Source organism: Hipposideros armiger, unplaced genomic scaffold, assembly GCF_001890085.2.
Source record: "Hipposideros armiger isolate ML-2016 unplaced genomic scaffold, ASM189008v1 scaffold_471, whole genome shotgun sequence".
Classification (NCBI taxonomy): domain Eukaryota; kingdom Metazoa; phylum Chordata; class Mammalia; order Chiroptera; family Hipposideridae; genus Hipposideros; species Hipposideros armiger.
This window is the reverse complement of record NW_017731821.1, coordinates 165,423-172,619: the sequence shown is the minus strand read 5'-3', so window position 1 is coordinate 172,619 and position 7,197 is coordinate 165,423.

Genomic DNA, 7,197 nt, shown 5'->3' with positions numbered 1-7,197 from the left:
AGCAACGTCCTCCACAACTAGATTGAAGAACAAAAAACGACAGCAACTTGTCTGTTCCCCTTCCCCCAATTCCCCAGCACTGTTCCCATCCCCGCAATTACCCAATAAAAATCTTTAAAAAAAAAAAAAAAGAAAAAAGAAAGAGCTGATGCCTCAGAATTAGGGGATCAAACAAAGGCAAATGATAACCATCATCATCCTCACTACTGTAAAAATATTTTATAAGGTATATTGGAATCCATCCTAAGAAAATACGGGAGATAGACATTGTAGCTGTACTTAGAAAACGGACATACTGGCAACAGATTCATGCCCAGCATTCAGTCAACAGAGTATGATGTAGCCATGAAAAATTAGGTCTGTGAAGACCAAGGAATAATGATAGTATTACAGCAACAAACATTTTCTAGGTTGATACAAAGAAAACACAATGTTGTATTTAGAACTTAAATACAACTCTATTTGTAAAAATGCCATGCCCAAGAAGCGCCTGCAAGGAAACACTGCAGAAAGTGTTTGCAGTAGTGTTCTTGTCCAAATTTTGCTCTTCCCCTGCCCCCAGTTTTTGTTCAATAAGTATGTTCTAAATTTATAATGAAAGGTGAACCATTTTTTAAAATATGGCTTTTTAAAACCATGTTAGTTTAGTGCTGATAACATTAAGAGTAAAAGGAAGATTAAAAAAAATACTACTCTGTAATTATGTTTATGCTAAAATATCTACATTGTAAAAGATAAAGGTCAATGTGTTAATAGTGATTGCTTTTATTGGGAATTAGGGCAACTGAGGGGGGGGGGTTGCTCTAATTGCCAAATTTATTCAGTGTGGTTTTAGAATGAAACAAATGCAAAATAGAAGAGGGAAATGAATGTCTGTGAAAGTAGTTTTGCAGTTCACATGTGCAGGGAATTTCTCAAAGCCCCTGAAATTTGGGGGAATTCATTCTTATTTAAGATAAAATGTAAACAACAGCCTGCACTTTGTCTGGTTTCGCCCATGGATGAGCTCGAGGCCACCCCCATGCCTGAGCCTGTGCTGCCATGTGAGGGCAGCCTGGCCAGAGGGCTTGTGGCTTTTCTCACTTGGATAGGAGCCCCAGGGAGACGCATGCCTCACTTCTGAGAGCGTCAGGAGGGGTCTCAACACCTGTGCACCCGGATGCTCTCCTCGACTCAGAAGCCAGGCTGGCTCCTTGGCAGCCTCAATCCCATAGTCCATCCCTGGCTTTGTGCCCATCGGCTACTGTGACATCCCAACTTCATGTGACCACAAGGAACCAAAGCATATTGGGGACTCAGGATGGGCACGGGCAGAGAATAGTAAACATCACTGTTTGGAACCAACTCTGCCAAAGCAGTGTCCCTCATCCCATTCCAGTAAGCCACAGCCACACTCCCTGGGGTTGACCCATCTCAGGCAAGGTGGCCAAAGACACAATCCAGAGCCAGGACACAGACCTGCAGCAGACCAGCTACCCAAGGTGGCTGCACCTTTGGCCTCTGCTTGGCAGGTTCAGGTAACGGCTTCATTTCTGCGTCTTTTGCATGCCCTCCAAGCCCCTTCTGCCCAAGAGACAGCAAAGTGTCTCATGTGTGCCTCCCATGAACAAGCCATGTGGCAAATGTGTTTTTCCCAAAGGACCTTTTATGCCAGCATGTTACTTTACTGCTCTTATATCCTAACAAGCCTGTGCCGACAGCTGTCATATTCATCCATTTAGATAAACTCAGAGTACCCCCTACTCCTGCCCCAGCCCGACAGTCCTGGTCGATGGTCATTCTATTTGTCCTGTCAATCCTCTTCGTGTCTGTATTCCATACGATAAAAGGAATGCCCTCCACCAGTAATGATCAACAATTAAAACTATAAGCTATATCTCCAACTGAGTGCCTTGTTAAACACGTATAATCAACCACAAATAAAATGACCCGTTGCTGATAAGGAACTGTTGGCCCCCCAGGGATGATCCCAAGGAGAAACACACATTCCATGACCCCATCTCCAACATAAGCAATAGGGAGGCACCCGCCTTTAACAATTAGCCAATGACATCTAACAGCAAGCGGGGTGTTGAAGAAAATCAGCATTATGGTGATGGATGCGCAGATTTAAACTGCGCTCACAAAAGACTCAGGTTTCTTTCTAAAGCCCTGGTTTCTGAACAAATTTTCACTTGAACGTGCATTGTATTAAAACACAACACAGCATTTCGTTTTAATAGAAACAGTGATAGTTAAGGTCCCAAGCTAACCGATAAACTCTTGTTAACCCATAATTATACTGAAGAGCAATTCTCATGGTTCTCAAACAGTTGGCTTCCCCATCGCTGTCTCCTCCAGACGCCCTTTGCTTATATCCATCTGTCAAATCTCACCTCACCACTGAAACACACAACAGGTACCTCTTCCTCCAGGAAGCCTTCCTTACAGCCTCAGACAAAAGGAAGCTCTCTCCCTACGCTCCTAGAGTCCTGTTCTTCATCATTCCTTATAGCAGTTGTGCTATGATACATGTATCTTTTTTGACCCATTTGGCTGGCAGTTCCTTGAAGAGAAAGAGTGTGTCTTAATTGTTTTGTGCCCCCTACAGTGGCTGATGTCTTGCAAAGACTAGGCCTTTCATTAAAGTGTTTCAATAAAAAAAAAAAAAGAAACAAACAAACAAAAAAAACCACACAGGCCTGCTGTTAAATCAAACAGAATAATGAAGAATAAATGGCACTCTGAGAAAGTGACTGATAATGCCTGATCTACAGTTGGATGCACAGGAAAGGCTAATAGAATTTAAACCTGAAAAATGACAAGAAGAAGAAATGTTTTTTTCTTTGCATGACACTCCGTTACAGGGCTAGGCCGTACTTTATGTAATCAACCTCTAACTATTGAACGTTTCCAGTGATTTTTATTAATAAAGGGTCCTACAGTAAGCATAGATGTGTTATCAGTTTTGGAGATGTGATTATTACTTTAGAATAAACTACTGGAAGACAATTGGAACCATACATGGGCATATGTGTTCTTAAGAGTTGATACAAACTGATACTTCTAAGTGGGGAATTCTTAAAATGTTTAATGAATAGGTATAATTTTGGGCTTTTGTTTTCTGCTAGATGTACTTGACTCAAGTTAGGAAATTTCCCTTTACTCACAGTTAACTAATAGTTTTGCTCTTCAGGGTGTGCTGGATTTATCTGCTGTATTATCTGCCCTGTCTCTGTCCACTGGGCCTTCTCACCCACCCTTTCCACCCTGCTCTGTGGGGGGCTTATAAAAACCCATCTGCCCAGTGCTGGCAGAAGGTAAGGGGACACCATGCTTGAGGCTATCTGTGCTCCAAATCTGTAATCCCCTCCTGCCTGTTCAAATCTTTTCAAGACCCGATGAACAACCTTCTACCCCGTAAAATTCTGCAGATGATCCAGCCACAAGGGTCTCTCCATCTCTGAATTCGCGAGGCCCTCATGGCCTGAGTCACATCATCTCCCACTTGATCATCATTTGATACTATCTGATTCGTCCCCATTGCCCCCCCCCAACTGTCCCCTTCTCAAAGCGAGAAGTGGAAATTTTTGCTTTGTGACTGGTCCCTGCCATAGCTGCCACAGGTGTGGACACAGGGTAGACAATGAAAACATAGTTGGATTATAAGTTGAAAATCAGCACATAGATTAAAAAGGCTACACCAAATAAGCTCTCCTCATTTAAGACTTCTAAATCACACGTATACCTAAAATTACATTTTTTTTTAAAGTAAGGCAAGTAACAGCGCTATCTAGCAATTTGAAGCCAGTGGAGGATAAAAATTATTTCAGCAATGGCCTCCAGTGGTAGAGACAATGTAGTTACAGGGAAAAAGGGAAGCAGTGAGGGCAAGACTTGATTCCAAATTGACCTTCACAAAGCATTTAAAGGATGCTGAGGAAACGCACAGGGTGACAGCAGACAGCAAGCTAGGTGCTGCCTTATGAAGTGAAAGGATGACAAGAAAAACAAGCGCTAATTATGAGGGAAGGATACGAAAGGGCGCTACCCAAAGGACACGGAGATAAGACCTTTGTGCACAGGGCCATGAGAATTACATTCCATTTTGACAGCATTCTGCCCCAAAAGATGTAGATAAATTAGAAGATGTGCAAAGGTGAACAAAGCCATCTGAATGACAGGGAAATTCACAAAGCATACAAAGAGTCACAGAGAAGTCCAGGTGTAAAATCTCTCATGATCCACACGGATCACTCTCTCCATCAAACTCTGGTCCTCCCTCTGCTGGAACCACGTACTGAGTACTTTTAGCATATACGATGTGCCTAGCACTTTACACACACCATCTCTAAAGCAGCACAGCCACCTAACAACGTTACTCATATTACAGACAAAGATCTAAAGGCCCAGAAGATGAAAGTTATTTACTTATTCACCCATTCAACAAATATTTAGTGTGGGCTTACTCTGGGCTGGAATAGGGTATTACGTGGGCTCCAAACAGCAAGTGCCTGCTCTCACGGAGCTGACATTCCAAAGCTCATGGTCATACGAGGAGACAATTAAGTTCGCAAGCTTTCCACCGTGCAAGCTAGAGTCTGGCTAAGATTTGGACCCTGTGTGATTCTAACCCCCTACTACTGCCTCTTTTTTAATTCTACCCTAACAAAGGACCGTCTACAAATGGTTTTCTTTTTAGACTCATCTTAACAACATAATAACATGGCTATAAAAACCTTTTGTCTCAACAACACCTATTGAAAAGGCTGTTTAAACTATCACGGGCGAATATGAAATACATGGGGGAAATTGGAAGAAAGACTTTTCTTATCTTTTATTTGAATTTCAAAAGCATTGCACAAAAGGCTTCTAGGAATATGGTAGATGGAGAAGACAGGAGAACTCCCCTTTCCAGGATAAACAGAAATTGTAGGAAAGGATTATTTTTTAAAAAATATAAAATTGAGCTTGAAAAGAAGACAGAGAAACGAAGACCTGAGAGTCCAGAAATAAAAAGGGACCTCAAAGCTAAGCGACTGTCGTAAGGGGTAGTTAGTTCATGAGCTATAAGGTTCGCAGGGGTACTGAGCCCAAACATCAGGTGGGAACACTGAAGTCTCAGCCTAAAAGTCATCAAAGCTTGAGCTAGACCATTCCTCTGATCCAACTGTCTCTCTTAGGAGGCCCAGGAAAGCTCAGTGACCGGCCCAGCAGGACAGTGGCATAGATGCAACCAAAACAACAGCATGACAAGTAATTAACTGTAGATCGACCCTACCTGTGCTGCAAGTAAAGATTTCAGTTTCCAAATACTTGCCAAGCCTGCCTCGAGCTAATTGGCATGTATGTATAGTCGGAGCACCTGGATTTTATGAGAAGAGGAGCAAGAATTGTGAAGTTCAGGGACGGAGTCTGTGTTTGCAGCCCAAGCTAACCCTCAGGACACACTGGGATCACGTCTTCCACCTCCAAGCTGACAGCCACAGAAGCAGAGAGCCCTCGCATTGGAAGCCTTGTGAAGTGTTTAATCCTTCATTTAAATCCTAATGATTAGTCAGCCTATTTGGAGTTCAACTCAGTCATCAAAGGTTAAACTGCCTCCAGGTTCTGCAGGCAACAAGGCAAGGGATTAGTTCCACAGCCCTGAATCCAAACAGAAAAGATGGGCGAGGGAGAAACTGACTCTACCTTTGTTCAAAGGACCCGACCTAAAGCTCTCTCGAGTGGAAAGGCAGTGGTGCACACTTCCAGCTGTCCCAAGGCAAAAACAGGCGCCTCCTGTCACCTGCCCTCCCCCCACCCCCACCCCCAGGAAGTATTTCACTCCCAATGCAGTAAAGGGAATATAGCAAGGAGACCTTTATCTTTGGCCAAACCTTGGGGCAGGAACTGTTTTAAACTAGACTCACCCTGGATGCTGTCACCCCATGGGAGTAGATCATTTAATGGAACATGCCTATCAAAACATTAAAACTAGAATGCTTTTTACTGAGCACCCGCCTCCCAGGCAGTTAAGTAGCTTATGTACACAAGCACTCAGGGATGGAAAAAGTTTCAGGAAATGGAGGGAATAGGAAGATAAAAGCCGCAGCAGGAAGATACCCCCCGCCCGCCGCACCCAGCCCCAGAACACTAAATTGATGCTTCTTCTCCAAAACCCGTCTTCCTGAATAAGCTTATTAGGCCCCCACCCACCACAACCACCTCCTTCCCCCCACTCAGCCCTGCACCAGGCCCGGCTGAGCCAGCAGAGGCCATTTGGCTAGGCCTTGGATTAGGGCGACTTGTACAGGACACAGAGTGGACACTCTGTGGCTTTTAGGCTAGTTGACTGACTTGAGAAAAAAATACGTCAGGTGCCCCCTGGAACTGAAGGAGAAATGTATAGTTACCTGTCCAAGCAGGTTCCCACTCTGCTCCCAGCCACTTCTAAAAGGAGGAGGAAAGCCCGTGTAGGCCCCTCTGTCTCCCATCCATCTTTGAGGCATGTTCCGGGTTGCTCCTTCCTAGAGCAAGTTAAGTTGCTGCATATGTTTCATCTTTACTTGATTTCCTCAGCGTTGCCTCCGGGCCATTACTACACCAATTAAACCCACTAGCTGGATCAGCTGGGTGAGGGAGCGAGAGAAAAAGATTGAGAGAATCAGGAGAACCTGCCTACACCCAGCACCCCACCATCACTGGGTTGGTATGGTGGGGAATCCAAACATAGAATGACCTATCTTTTTCTTTGTATAATTTTTATTTCCCCATAGTTAAAGGGATATTACTTCATTGTGGAGTATTTTGAAAATACAGAAAGGTAGTAAGAAAATCCTCCTGCAAATCAATCATAACTCAACCAAAATTAAAGAATTATCAGCTAACCCTGTCTTTTAGTCTTTGTACTATATACACATTTACACATGTATAGAAAACTGAGCTAACATTTATTGAATACCACAATGTGTCCAGTGCTTCATAAGGGTTCCAATATAACATTTTATTTAAGTCTTACCGCAATTCTAGCAAGTAAATCCATTCTAGATAATAAATACTACTTATCTCCAAGTGTGATTTTACTGTAAATGCAATTTTGCTGGCTTGCTTTTTGGGGTGTCTTTTTTTTAGCTTTCAACATTAAAATAAGCATTTTTCACTTCACTAAAATTGTTATGGTTATCTTTTTAATAATTTCCTATTTTCACTTTAGACATCAAAATATCTTTATTAAGG